Genomic DNA, 15817 nt, shown 5'->3' with positions numbered 1-15817 from the left:
GTCTTGAATGGATAGAATTATAGCTAAGGAATCTCAGTAAATTTGTAGATTTACAGTGCACTAATTTTGAAGTGTGGAAAAGGATGGTTTTCTTTATTTTAGAAAGGGGATAGAAGAAACTTTTGCAGCGTATTGAAGAGAAGAGTGAAATGTAGTACAAGTGCCTTTGGAAAATGTACACTTTTTCTGCTAATCTGAGACAGTGACATTGCTCCTGCAGTGAGAGTGACGGAGCACTCACCTGCAAAGCACAGAGATCCGGATTCAAGATCCATCACTCTTTGAGGTCTCTACATTCCTTAGCACATATGCTTGTTTATATAAAAAGGTGAGGTGCATAATGGCCTCTTGCTGAATTTGTGTTGAAATATCACAGTGGCAGGGTGCCTGGCTGGCCACATCAATATTTTATTCACATATTGCAACTCACCCTACTCTAAATTGAAGTCCTGTTTTGGGGTCCTGTCCTCCACACAGGTACCTCACTTCTGTAGGAACCACAGCTATCATTGCTGAGCAGACCTTGTAGAGGGAGTTGTGAGGCAGAGGTCAGTGATGGCACCAGCTGCCAATGTGCAAATACTGTTCACAGAACCCTCGGCACTGCTATGATCATTAGCCAGACCACTATTTCCTGAGGCCCAGATAAAAAATATTTCCCTTACCACGATGACCCTGGAGGAAAAAAAACAACAAAACAAAACTGAACTTTCCATTCAGACATTTTATTTTAAACATTCAATACTATATGGCTGCCAAGCTTACAAGGTGTTTTTGATTATGTAGCTTTCAATTACCACAGAAAAATGTGTGCTCTTTAAGGAGCCTTGTAATAGCTGCAAAATATGATTCTTTTTATGTACCTATACATTAACACTGACATTCATTCATCCATTTAATTAACAATATTTGAATGTAGTTTCCCTTCATGAAGTAATGGTATTTTTTTATACCCAAACTGAATAAAAAGAGAGAGAGAGAGAGAAAAACCATCACTTTTGATGGAGATAGAATGGCAGTACCCAGGTTCATTCAGAAATAAACACACATAATAAAGTGCTCCTTTGTGTTATGGTTACTGAAACATTTAAACTTAAATGTGAAGTCTCCTGCAATGAGGGGAAGGTTTTATTGAAAATCTTGGATGGTAAACGAACTTTTAGGTTTTGATTTCAGCAGAGAACTTCCAACTTTTGAAACTCTTTCTTTCAGTGCTTTCAAAGCTAGCCTGCTGGGACTGGAAACTTCCATGTGTTTAGGACCCTGGTAGCAGCTATAAATATCTTTGTGGTCATTACTGTAGGTCTGTTTGCAGTAAAATCTAGAGCATCTATTACATGACCATCAAGGAGTTGAATTCTGAGGAACAAAAAGTTTAAACTCCATTGCTAATGTGAAACTTTAGCAGTGAGATAAAAGATATGGCAGAAAGGGTCAAACTAATGTTTTTCAGTTACCTGCTTTTCTTGATTAATGTTGACAAATCCATGAAGACTAAAATTAACCCTTGATTATGCAGGCATAATGGAGGATGATCCTCTTGCATTTGGTGAATAATATGCACGCAGTTATTAAAAATGAGGAGTAGAGAGGAATAAAATGTATAGTTCACATCATATGGAAAATGTTGAGCTCTGTTCGAGATCTCTTCTGTACATCTTCCCAAAGGTCCATGAGAATATAACCACAATAGTGTGTTTAAAGAAAATAGTAAAAAAAATAGAAGTCTAAATCTATATAAACAAGCTAGTTTCTATATATAAAAATACACAGGGAAATATTTTGAAGACCATACCTTGGGCAGACTCACTCTCCTAAATACATCATAGGCAATAACATTATGTGCCATAAAAGTGCTTAATTCTGACTATTTCATAGTTCATCTTCATGACTTAGCTAACATATTTCTAAGGTAGCAAAATAACTTGTATCAGGAAGTTAAAACCAATCTTTCATGTAGAGTTGTGATAAACTAGTTCGAAACATCCAGAACCCCACAGAAATCCCGCCTCAATTCTTTTAAACTTTGGATTTGTGAGGCTATTTTCTTGTGAGATTGCATATGACTGGCCATTTCTTGTAGGAAGGCATATGAAAACTTAGAACACCCTTTCCATAAAAATACACACCTGGAAAAGCTCAGCCCTTCTCCCAAAAAACCTCACTGAAAACAAAAGAAACACAACATATTTAACATGGAATATTTTATTATTTTGGTCAGATCTACTTTCAAGTGACTAGAAGGAAAGGAAGGCCACAGTTTCTCTTGGAACGCAGGGAAAAAATGCTTAGAAAGGTAACTTTGAAATTACATAAGCCACATTCAATGGAGTAGAAGAGATGTTGCCCTGAAAAATATATGTATGTTGATATGGTCACAGAAGATCCTGTCCCAAGAGTCAGAGTGGGAGCGGGCCTTGAGGAGGAATGAGGGTGGAGCATTGAAGGGAGGGAAGGCTGAACAGGGGCAGGGCCTTGGAGCAAAGCAGGAGGGGTGTGGCTGTAGTCTGGGAGCTGATGGCCTCCACACTTCTAGGGAGCTTCCAGGGTGCTCACACCCAGCCTCCCCAAACTTAAGAGTCACATGCCACCTATGGCCTTCACCAAACAAGGACACTCCACCAAAGAAGTATATTGCATCATGGAAGGGGCTACCCAAATGTCCCAAGAGAACCTGCTTCAATACAGAAATAAAATCCCCTCTGATCTCACACCCCTACTTGTCACCTACCACCCGACGCTGGAACCCAGACAGGGTATCGTCAAACAACTACAACCCATACGCAAAGGAGACCCCATTCTGAAAGAAATTTTTCCTGAAACCCATCTTCTGGCCTTCAAGCAATGCTCCAACATCTCCAAACTCATCATCAGAAGGAAGCTCCCCACAGACCAGGCTACACCATCTCAAAATGTCACCAGACTCTACCAGAACAACAGATGCAATACCTGTAGACATATCTCCACTGCTACAATGATCAACACCCCCTACAACACATCTTTCAAGATCCATGAGTACTACATATGCCTGTCAGAACATGTGGTGTACCTCATCCAGTGCACTAAATGCCCCAATAGCAACTATGGGCATGTTCACGCAGCAAAGAAAAACCTATGGCTGGCCCATGCTAGCTGACTTGGGCTCATGGGGCTTGGGATGCAGTGCTGTTTCACTGCTATGTAAACTTCCAGGCTTGGGCTGGAGCCTGAGTTCTGGGACCCTCCCATCTTGCAGAGTCCTAAAGCCTTAGAATATGTGCTAACTACTCACGCTAAACTATCTCTTTGATATTGTATTTAGCTGTGACACTCTAAGGACCTTCCCCAGACCTGAGGAAGAGCTCTGTGTAGCTTGAAAGCTTGTCTCTCTCACCAACAGAAATTGGTCCAGTAAAAGATATTATCTCACCCATCTTCTCTTTTTAATATCCTGGGACCGACAGAGTTGCAATACTGCCTACAACATAGGAAATTATGTATCAGAGGGGTAACTGTATTAGTCTGGATCTATAAAAAGCGACAAATAGTCCTGAGGCACCTTATAGACTAACAGAAGTATTGGAGCATATGCTTTCATGGGTGAATACCCACTTCGTCAGACCACTTGCATCTAACAAAGTGGGTATTCATTCACAAAAGTTTTTGGGAGATTATGACTTTCTCAGATTTATTCATTAACCAAAATTATTCCCTGAATGATTTTTGCTAATGATTCTTGGAAGGTGTCTCATTCATGAGCAGTTCATTGCAACTATTTGATACTTAATATTTCTGCGTTGGTTATTCATAACTGGACACTTCCCTTCCTATGGTTCGTTTCTCTGACTGGAAAAATATAATTCCTAGAATCAGGTTTTTTAGGGGGTAAATTATCATGCTTAAGAATAGAAAATTCACTTTCTATGAATATTTTCTAATATTGATTTAACCTTTTTCCATGAATATTGAAACAATGTGAACTAATTTTTGTGGAATTATTTTTGCAGTATCTGTGCAGCTCTAGTGGAAGACTACTTAACAGAATTGCTATCATAATTTTTGTTATACTAATAGAGATAAGTTTGTCCAACAGAGTAATGGAATCTTGTGAATATCCAAAGGCTTCATGATGTTTTTCATCCATAATAAGATAGTAATGGGAAATAACGGCCCTGATACCATGAAAGCCCAAGATGTGGTCTTCAAATTAGTCAGAGGTATGATTGAAGGATGAAGAGGTTCATTTATATCCTGAATGACTTTCTTTTGTATGCTCATAAAACAGGAGATTTTCTTGGTCCAGGCTTGTTTCTGATGAACCATTTGCCACAGTATGGATCAGAATCTCTCCTGGCTCCTGTATTGTTAAAAACTGATTATAATAAAATTTTCTAACCTCCCATCCTCCTCTATTTTCTTCTTTTCTTTTTTTTTTCTGAGGGGTAAGAAAGAGGCATGGAATTGGAGGAGAGCTATACAAGGGGATTACACTGTGTGTTTAACATTTAGTAATTTCCTAGCCTCCACTTGCAGTCAGTCACTCAGCCATCCTAACCATCTGCTCAAAGCTAAACTTCTTCTTACCTTTTAGTCTAGCTGAACACAGCAATAGACACAATTTCTTTGGGGAAAGTGAATGTATTGGTACATATGTATTGATGAAAGACCTATTCTTTGTATTCTTAGAAAGTAAGACTTCCTGAAACAAGTAGCTAGCTTTGAATATGTCAAAGCAAGTGTTTAGAAAAGGAGATATGAGTATTCAAATGATCCTTACAAAGTACTAACTGCTCCAAAAGAAAATCTTGTGTATGATAATTTATCTTGGGAGATACAGTTTTGTTTGGCCTTTAATTGACACTTATCATAACTCAATGCTTTGGATTTAACTCCCACTATGGTTGAGAAGACTCTGGTCTTTAATAAATTAGGGCACAGTCCTACACACATGCATGTTAATAGTCCCAATACTATTCACACGAGAAAAGTTATTCACAGGCATAAGCAATTGCAAGTTTTCTGTTAGCGGGAATCTAAGGCCAGTCTACACGGTTACAGCAATGATGGTTGGGGTGTGACATTTATTTTTAACAACATTTCTATACTGGCAAATGCCCCAAGTATAGGTGGAGTTATACTGGCATAAAAGTACTTTTGTTGGTATAGCTTATTTGGTTTGCTGAACCTGGTATAAGCTATTATGCTTAAATCACTTTTTTGCTAATATAAGCTAGGATGGCATGCTGATATAGTGTTGCCAACTCTCAAGATTTTATCATGAATCTTGCAATATTTGGTGTGACCTAGTGAACAGAGCACTAAATGGGGAATCAGGAGACCTGGGTTCCGCTGGGTGACCTTGGACAAGTCACTACAGCTTCTAGCGCCTCAGTTCCCCATTCAGTCAAATGAGATTAACGATACTGATCTCCTTTGTAATGCGCATTGAGATCTAAGGATGAAAAATACCAGATAAAAGCAAGGTGCTTTTATAATTATTGTTCTTAACACCCGAGCTCCCAGACTCAAAAGCCTGTGTAAGATTCTCAGCGTTCTTTTCCTTTCTTTTCTTTTTAAAGGAAGATTCTTGCCCTCATCGTTTCAGAATAAGTTTGAATGTGGGAAGTGAGTTAACCTTAAAAGCTCAGGGACTAGGAATCAAATTATAATCTAATCTTATTTATCTATCACGATCTTAAGAGAGTCTCATTATTTTTTGGGACCTGGTATGATTTTTGAACATTTGGTGTTGGCTGTACTGCCAGTGTTGATCTTCCAACTCTGTCAGAGACTAAGTCAGGCACATATTTCCAGTGCATGTTAAGTATACAACTTTATTAGCTCAGTAATCGTGGAGCATTTGCTTTCATGCACTATTAATAATAAACAGTAATAATGTGCATCCCTCATCCAAAGACCACTTTGCATCAATTGAGGAATCCGTTTTAGAGGTGGATAAACTGAGGAACTTGAGGCTAAGGCTTCAATTCTCTAATGCGCATAGTACTTTCCTCACTTACTTAATTTTTAAAATATGACCTGTCTCATTGATTTTATTAGGACTATGCACATACTTAAAAGTTAAGTGCATGCTTACGTACTTTGGGAGATCAGGTCAGAGCGGTCAACACTTTGCAGGATTGAGCCAGAGCAATTCACCAGCAGAGTTAAGATTAAGACCCAGTCTTGACTCCTTGTCTCCTTGGTTGGATCACTGGACTAAATATGCACAAGCTCCTCCCGTGGTGAATTTGTTTGGATGTATATAAAGACTTTTTAAGATCCCTATAACACAAATATTAAAAAAAAATCTAAAAGGCTAAAGGTTGGTACTGCTAAAGACAGAAATCCAGTTATACAGATAAGACAAACTGCAAACTAATAAGGGCAAAGACATGACACATGTGTGAGCGTGCAAAGATGGATGCTCCATGCAGCTGATGGAGCAGCTTGAAGAAAGGATGCTCAAAGAATCAAGAATATACAAATGTAAAATGGGAATTAAAGGCTAGACAAGAGCATCACAGAGAAGGATGCACGGATCATAACGGATGATACACTGAATGCTTAAAAAATGCAATGTTGTCACAAAAAAGACAAGTGCTACACTGGGTTGTGTTAATTAGAGTATGGCTTGTGAGACAAGGGAGATAGTTTTTCCACTCTATTCGACACTTGCTAGGCCTCATTCAGAGTTCTGCATTCAGTTTGGGCTACCACATTTTTCAAAAGATACAGACAAATTAGAGGGACTTAAGAGAAGAACATCAAAAATGATAAAAGGTATTGAAAATAAGGCCCATGAGGAATGATTAAGAGAACTGGACATGTTCAGTCTAGAGAAGAGAGGGCAAAAGGGAGACCTCATAACTCTCCACAGCTGCATAAGGGATGATACAAAGAGGACAGGGACCAATTATTCTCATTAGTTAGTGGGGACACAACAAGAAGTAATGGCCTCAGCTACAACATAGATCATATAGGTTAAATATTAGGAAAAACGTCATAACTCTAAGAACAGTTAGGTCATGGAGCAAGCTGCCAAGGGATTTTCACTGGATATGTTCAAGGCTAGATTTAAAGGCAATCTATCTGGAATGGTTTAAGGTTAATGAAATAAATCCTGACACAGTATGTGAGGGAAAGAGGAGAGAGACTGAACTAAATGACCGACTAGAGGTCTCTTCACTGGCAAATGAGTCTATGACCCTGTGCAGTACAATGGAAGGTTTATTTGCTATTAATATTTTGCATTATATAATCTCTGCACTTGTTTCAAAAATAAAATGTACAGAAGTGTTTTTTGGTCTTAAATGAATATTTAAAGTTATTTACAATTTTAGAGATGGTACCACATTTCCAGTGGTCCGGTTGGCTAGTCACTCGTGCATATGTAAGTATTAGCTATGGGGAGAGGGGGAACCCTGCTCTTACCCAGAGGAGTAGTAAGCAACACTCCAATCTATTCCAGTCTCAGAATGGTTTAGGCTAAATGTGTGGCTGGCACTGCCCCACTCCAACTTTTGGTAAGTCTCTCTGGGTATGGGCAGGATTTTGGCTTTGTTCTTTATATAACGCCCCTGCCCCCCTCATCCTCAGCCTCTGCAAAACAATGGTCATTTCCCACCTCTTCAAAAACAAACTATTAACAACGTAGTTTCCTTCTTACATATAACATATAAGCAGATCAATGTGTTTCCCTAAAACTGTGAATCTTGTGTTCATGGTGTGACAGTGCCTAAAGCAATCTCTTGCATGAAGCATGGTGCCCTACCTCCATGTGAATGTAAGGTATGACCTACTAATATGTTTGGAACTGTTGAAATGCATCAAAACAATGTGTATCGACAGATCTAAAAATAACCATTAATGCCAGTTTCACAATCTAGTATGCTAGCAACTTGCATTAATAATCTAATTACAGATGAGAAATTCTTACTTTAGAAATGCAAATCAGATTAATATTTAGCCAAACTGAAGCACCAATATACAGTGAAAGGAATTTTTTGTTTTACCTTACTGAAATTCTAAGTGTCCTCAAACCACTGCTTAATGCTATCTGCTGGAATAGACTGGAAATGAAGTAGCTATATGAGTTCCCTGCATTGCCATCTTCTGCCAACAACCATTCCAGTGCCAATAATAAATTCCCAGACTAAACAGTTTAAAGTTGGCATTCTCATTTGCGATGCTGTACTTATGTTACACTCACAAGATTGATTCTCTGAATTCAAAGTATTCTAGCAAATGACCTATTAGAAATACATAATTTTGGATGACAACCATATGTCTATGGTAGATTAATTTGATATTTGAACAGAGCATTTTTCTTATCAAGAGAAATTTGTGGTGCTACTTGAACTATTATAGCTACAATAAGGGTCAGTCAGATATCCGTTCTAAACTCCTTCTTTCAGAAGTTTAAATCCAGTGCTGGCTGGGTCCTGGCAAACAGATCTCAGAAAAAGAGAAATGTTTTTTTAGCAACTGAGGCAAATATTGGTTTTCTATATTTATGTTTAGATTTTTTTTAAAAAAAAGTTTACCTGATTTAAGACAAATTCTTTCCCGTGTGTAACTAACATGGCTTCAATTTAAATTGGAATTTGTCCAAGCACTAGTTCACGCTGTAGTCTAATGGCTTAGGTATTTTGAAAATGGAAGAGAGAGAAGTACAAAGGTTTAAAAAAGGACTGCAAAACAAACCAAACAGAAAAAAGCTTCACAAGCATTTTTAAATGTGGACTTAATATGCATGTGTAGCAGCTGGATTGACACAATGGACCATAACGGCGCCTTCAGGTTTCTTTCATACTGTATTATTCACTCTGCAGTCAGAGTACTAAAAACAATTTTGGGGGGTGGGGGAAAGAGCCTATATTTTTGCAAACAGCTGCATTTAGACAACAATAGCACAGGCCATTTTCTCATGTGAGAGTTCCAATATAAACATCGGCTTGTTTGATTTAAATATTGAGTGACTAGATGTAAGGGGGTGCATAGGGTTTAACTCAGAGCAGCATTTGGCCCAACTGCTAGAAAGCCTTTAAACATGGATTCAGTATCCAAAGAGAATGTAGCCCTGCTAAATCACATCTAAAGTGCTTTAAAAATGTTGCTTATATAACTGAGTTTGTTTTCTGTTACAAACAATAAAAGATGTGTTGGATTTATTGAGCAATTTTATCTGATTTATGAAATCTACTCTTGTCCACTCTAACCTTGTCTGTTACAAGTAGCTGTACTGTAAAAGGAATATGCAGGTACTGCCATCAGGAAAGACCATGTGACTTTAATTATTTATGAATTAATATGTCACAAATATGAAGCTTTGAGACAAGCACACTTCCCAGCTGCACATTTTGTGACTTGTGATTTTTCTAAATGGAACAGATGAAATAATGACTCTCTCTCATTCCCTCTGTTCCCCTTGTATATTGGTTGGTTTACTTGCCATGACTCTGGATATGTAAAGACAGGTAGAAATACTTACAGAGATGTTTATCATACAGAGATAGAGTGTAAATTAAACATGCCATTACTTTATCAGCTGCGATAATAAACACTTGATGCCAGAATGTATTTTCCCACAAGTGAAACTATCATTGTTTTTTAAATATCTTATTTTGCTTTTAGTGATGCAAAAAATAATTGCATGTCTAGTGTAAAATTACAGAATGCCAATGTAATAACGTAGTAAAATCCTACACGTGAAGGGTATTACTTTAAACACCAACAGAACAACAGCAAAATAATAAAAAGGCTTAGTTAAAGCATTAACTTTTTTTGTTCTTTTAGGGCTAACCAACAATTTTGATATTATTAAATGCATACTTGTTTGCTTTGTCCTGCAGACTTAAAAGGCAAGTTGAAATTAAGCTCAGATGGCTTAATTGATGGCATAAACATAAGGGCAAGAAATATATTCAGAATACATATGGCTGTACCATCTGATGTAAACAAGTACAGCGGAGATATATATACATACATATATTTATTTAGTTCCTAGCTGGGCACATAAGTTGAAATTAAAGCCCATTTTCAAGCATGACCTGTGATAATCAAATGCATATAAATAAACAATAAACCAAGATAACACAAAAATAACATCAATTACAACAACTTCTAGTCATCATGAGGTATTGTTTCAGTTCCATCTTAAAACAGGAAAAGCTCCCAATTGTTCTTAAATCAACTGGTAACTGATTCCACATTTGTGCAGCCTTGAAACAAAAAGCTTTTTGTCCCTCGTTTGTATTCATTCTAGGACACGCTAGTCCCAGAGCCTGAATAGAGTGTAATGTATAAGCTGCTCTGTGTGAATGTAGCAGGTTGAAATAGTGAACACTAAGATACACAGTGCTCTAATTTATATTTTGTATATTTTTAAAAAGTGTATGGCATTTAAAAAACACTAACAGCAAAAATTCTTACATGAGGTTGACATTGCAATGGTTCTGGTCAATGGAAAGTGCAACAGAAATCTATGGAATTTTGCACACTGTTCAGTATCATGCTTGATATATACTTACACGTATGGAACATATTGTGTGGAACAAGATTATGAAAATAAGCTTTTGGAACTTTGAAAGCAGGCCTGTTTCAGCTGTGTTATTAAAAAAAGGAAGAGACAATCCTCTGATAGACAGATTGAAATGGAACTTAAACATGAAATCCTAAGAAAAAATGTTATTTATGCTCCTTTTTCTTTTGATATATAAAAATGCTCTCTAATGTTTTTTTTTCTGTCTTTCAAAAATAGGTTTGCTTTTTTATTTTCATATTTTTAAAATTAGAAGTGTCAGGACCTGATTTCAACATTTTTCCTGGATGAGCCTTTGGAAGACTAGAGACCCGGTAGGATTATTATGACATCAGATAAAGGGAAAAAGAAGACTAAAACCTGATCAAAAGAAAGAGGATGGGATGTCTAGTCAAACAATTTAACTCTTTTATTCGTATAGCTCAAATTCCTGCCAAATACTTGAGAGAAATACTGTTTGTGAAAGAGTCAACCCTCTTTTAAATGAGGGCTGAGAAAACTCAAAGTTGTAAGGTTCTCCAGAAAATCTTTGAGCAAAATGACTGAAGTCAAGACTTGATATTGCTAAAGTTTTAAAAAAAAAAGCTTTGTGGCCCTCTTCTCTGTATATATCATAAAGAACCAGTAAAAGACACAAACTATATATATATTCCTTCCAAATCCACTATTAATGTCAAATGGTGTGGAATCTTGCACAACCACTGACAGTCCAAAACAAAGCAGATATGCTGTATTTCCACTGTCTGAATGGAAAAAGAGAAGAGTGGCCAAGGTCCAGAAGGTAGGATACCAGGGTGATAGGTGCCTCAGAAAGACCTAAGGCATCAAGGAAAGAGCCTGCAGCCCACTGTATGCCACAGAGCAAAGGTACCAGCAGGGGTGTGTGTGAGGGAAATGATAATCTGCTACTAATCAGAACTGGATTGCTTCCACCAGGAACAAGGGAGGAGCAGTAAAGAAATTGTGCTCTCCAAAGGACAGATGGTATATGAATAACATATCCTTGAAGGAGCAAAAGGTGGATGTGGGTGGATGTATAGCTATGCCTAAACAACATAGTAAGAGAAGCAGTGTGAGGCAAAAAGGCATCCTTTAAAAAGTGGAAGTTAAATCCTAGTGAGGAAAATAGAAAGGAACATAAACTCTGGCAAATGAAGTGTAAACATATAATTAGGAAGGCCATAAAAGAATTTGAAGAACAGCTAGCCAAAGACTCAAAAAGTAATACCAACATTTTTTTAAGTACATCAGAAGCAGAAAGCCTGCTAAACAACCAATGGGGCCACTGGATGATCGAGATGCTAAAAGAGCACTCAAGGACGATAAGGCCATTGTGGAGAAACTAAATGAATTCTTTGCATCGGTCTTCATGGTTGAGGAGGTGAGGGAGAGTCCCAAACATGAGCTATTCTTTCCTCACAAATCTGATGAACTGTCCCAGATTGAGATGTCATTAGAGGAGGTTTTGGAACAAATTGATAAACTAAACAGTAATAAGTCACCGAGACCAAATGGAATTCACCCAAGAGTTCTGAAGGAACTCAAATGTGAAATTGCAGGACTACTAACTGTAGTCTGTAACCTATCATTTAAATCAGCTTCTGTACCAAATGACTGGAAGATAGCTAATGTGATGCCAATTTTTAAATTGGGCTCCAGAGCTGATCCCGGCAATTACAGGCTGGCAAGCCTGATTTTAGTACCAGGCAAACTGGTTGAAACTATAGTAACAAAAAAAATTGTGAGACACATAGATGAACATAATTTGTTGGGGAAGAGTCAACATGGTTTCTGTAAAGAGAAATCATGCCTCATCAATCCACTAGAATTCTTTGAGGAGGTCAACAAGCATGTGGACAAGGGGAATCCAGTGGATATAGTGTACTTAGATTTTCAGAAAGCCTTTGACCAGGTCCCTCACCAAAGGCTCTTAAGCAAAGTAAACTGGCATGGGATAAGAGAGAAGGTCCTCTCATAGATTGGTAACTGGTTAAAAGATAGGAAACAAAGGGTAGGAATAAATGGCCAGTTTTCAGAATGGAGAGAGGTAAACAGTGGTTTCCCCCAGCGATCTATACTGGGCCCAGTCCTATTCAGCATATTCATAAATGATCAGGAAAAAGGGGTAAACAATGAGGTGGAAAAACTTGCGGATGGTACAAAACTACTCAAGATAGTTAAGTCCCAGGCATACTGCAAAGAGCTACAAAAGGATCTCTCGAAATGGGATGACTGGGCAACAAAGTGGCAGATTAAATTCAATGTTGATAAATGCAAAGTAATGCACATCAGAAAATATAATCCCAAACATACCTATAAAATGATGGCGTCTAAATTAGCTGTTACCACTCAAGAAAGAGATCTTGGAGTCATTGTGGATAGTTCTCTGAAAACATCCACTCAATGTGCAGCAGCAGCCAAAAAAGTGAACAGAATGTTGAGAATCATGGATAAAGGGATAGATAATAAGACAGAAAATATCATATTGCCTCTGTACAAATCATGGTACGCCCACACCTTGAATACTGCGTGCAGATGTGGTCGCTTCATCTAAAAAAAAAAGATATTTTGGACTTGGAAAAAGTTCAGAAAAGGGCAACAAAGAGGAGAGAGTAATAAGATTGTGAATTTTCAGCTTGGAAAAAAGACGACTTAAGGGGGATATGATAGAGGTCTACAAAATCATGACTTGTATGGAGAAATTAAATAAGGAAGTGTTATTTACTCCTTCTCAGAACACAAGAACTAGGGGCCACCAAATGAAATTAATAGGCAGCAGACTTAAAGCAAACAAAAGGAAGTATTTTTTCAAACAATGCACAGTCAACCTAGGGAACTCCTTGCCAGAAGATGTTATCAAGGCCAAAATTATAACAGGGTTCAAAAAAGAACTAGATAAATTCATGGAGGATAGCTCCATCAATGGTTATTAGCTATGATCGACAGGGAGGGTGTCCCTAGCCTCCATTTGCCAGAAACTGGGAATGGATGACAGGGGATGGATCACTTGATGATTACCAGTTCTGTTAATTCCCGCTGGGGCACCTGGCATTGGCGACTGTTTGAAGACAGGATACCGGGCTAGATGGACCTTTGGTCTGACCCAGTTTGACCGTTCTTACGTTCATAGGGTCTACAAACTGTACAGGCCCACTGCACAATGCTGCAAGTGAAGGGATAGCAGACCAGGACATGGCTCACTGTCCAAGTGCTCTGAGCCCTCCTTCACATGTAGCTCTCCCCTGACAAAGCCCTTGTATTCAAGCTTCACTCTGGGGATGAGGATTCTGAAGTTTAATGCCATCTCTATTCAGTTGTTTTTGCCCCCACAGCTCCTATAAAGTCTTGTGCAACGTAATCAGTCTGGCTCAGTGCAGGTGGCCTCCATCAGGTAACTGAATCTTGTTTTTCCCCACTGTGGAGAATTTTCATGTTAAAATTTCTCAGATACAGAATGACCTATATTTCTGCATGAATGGAGGGCAGTCTTTTGAGGGGAAAGACACTATGGGTGAAATGCTGCCCTCACTGAAGTCACTGGGAGATATTCCTGGAGGAGCCAGAATTTCACCCTATGCCTTCTCTTGAACTTCAGGCAGTGCTGCTCATTGTCTGTATCAAATCTATCCAATTGCATTGTCTCTCTTACTGGGGAAGCTGTGGTCTAGTGTCTTTGATTATTGGAGCTACCTAAATAAAATAAATAAAAATAAAATAAGAAAAAAATTTAACATTACATATGCCTTGCAAACTGATAAAAGTAGGGCAAACGTTGAGCCTAGCAGCTACAATAACATACCTTTAAACTTTAGGCCTGTGTGAAAATCATCTTCTTGATATCAGGAGTCAGATTAATATAGTGGTACTGTAGTGACACATCATGTAACGAGTTGCCAATTATAGGACAGTATTTTTCAGTAACATGGCAACTATGTGTAAACTCCACTGGAAACTATGGTCGCTCTGCAGCAACTCTAAGTTAATGCTGTGGCATTATATCCCTATAACATAGTCAGTCAACCCTTTATCTCTATGGATCTCAATATAGTAGTTATAACTGTACTGTTTTTGCTACTTCAGTTCTATGTTGTTCACACAGGTTTTTTTGGAGGTACTAATTTATAGTTGAATTTTTTTGTCACTACTACCATTATTCCTTTCTACTAATCTGCTGATAAAAATGGAATAGCTCAAATATTGTCTGTCCAGCATATCTCATGATTCTTTCCTTAATTAAAACATAATGGTTTTTCAGGTTGGAAGTGTCTGTGCGAGAGATGAGAATTCCTAAATCTAAGCTGATTCCCTTGTTTAGCACAAAAGAAACATTTTAAAAGAAAAACCCTGTACTTCTATCTTTCTGAAAAGTCCACATCTGATCACATTTTTTATTAAACAACCCAGAGCTTAGGACAAAGGGAATCGGGTTCTCTGTAGCAGAACACCCAATCTTCAAATTTAAACAACTCTTTGGAATAGTTTACCTAAAGGCAAATACTGAATCCTTTAAGTAGGAAAGTCTGAAAGGATTATATTCTGAAGTAGTTGAAAGTTTGAAAGATTACCTCTTCACTTCTTCAAGCCGTGAAAGTAAGGCTGGGCAAGCCCTTCTTCATGGGCAGATCCTGCTCAGCGCCATAGTAGGTTAATCAAAGAGGTTGTAATTCTTTCCTCAGAAACAAGTCATGAGAATTCTCCCCCCTGCCAACAGTGCATGAACCTGAGCTGAGCTGGAAGTAAGTAGGAGGCTCAGAGGCATCCACTTCTCTGAAGGAGGAGGGAGGAAGAGGGCTGCTGATCAGGCAGCAGGTAAGGGAAGCTGGGAGTAGATTACAGAGCACAGGGACTGCTCCAGATGGGCCTGAGAGAACCCCTGGAGCCCAGGAAAGAAATAGTCAGAGGTTAGTGGAGTCCAGATCTGGAGCTGGGCCCTAGTGGAGCTCAGCACTGAGTTTGGGTGCATGGATGTTCAATATTCAAATTCAAGGCAATGCAAGTCAAGAAGTGGAAGCATATGCTACCCAGGTCTAATGGTTTCCATAGACAGTGATGAAGATGGTGAATAAGAAAACAGAATTACCTTGGGTGGGGTAACATTCAGCAGACTACAGCAGTTTCTTACAGAAAGGATGCCACATTGCCTGAAGTGAAGGTTGTATAACATATGCATTCTGCCTGCTGGCATGTATAGTGCTGAAATTTGGACACCATCAAAGGAAACGCAAAGTTTCTTGAAGATAAGGCAAAGAAGAGAGGCGAAGACAATGCTTGGTATCACATTGAAGGATACGAGAA

General features: G+C 38.3%; 1 long non-coding RNA gene across 1 annotated transcript in view; it reads right to left on the bottom strand.

The window, feature by feature from the left end:
- Window positions 1–384: 384 nt before the first annotated feature.
- Window positions 385–15817, bottom strand: part of LOC127034332 (uncharacterized) — a 30696-nt gene continuing 15263 nt past the window's right edge. Inside the window, exon 4 of the long non-coding RNA XR_007769353.1 lies at window positions 385–675. This is a non-coding gene — a long non-coding RNA (uncharacterized LOC127034332). The remainder of the gene's footprint in view (window positions 676–15817) is intronic.

This window comes from Gopherus flavomarginatus, chromosome 1, assembly GCF_025201925.1.
Source record: "Gopherus flavomarginatus isolate rGopFla2 chromosome 1, rGopFla2.mat.asm, whole genome shotgun sequence".
In the NCBI taxonomy this organism is placed as follows: Eukaryota; Metazoa; Chordata; order Testudines; family Testudinidae; genus Gopherus; species Gopherus flavomarginatus.
Note: the sequence above shows the minus strand (reverse complement) of the source record. Positions and strands in the feature narration are given on the sequence as shown.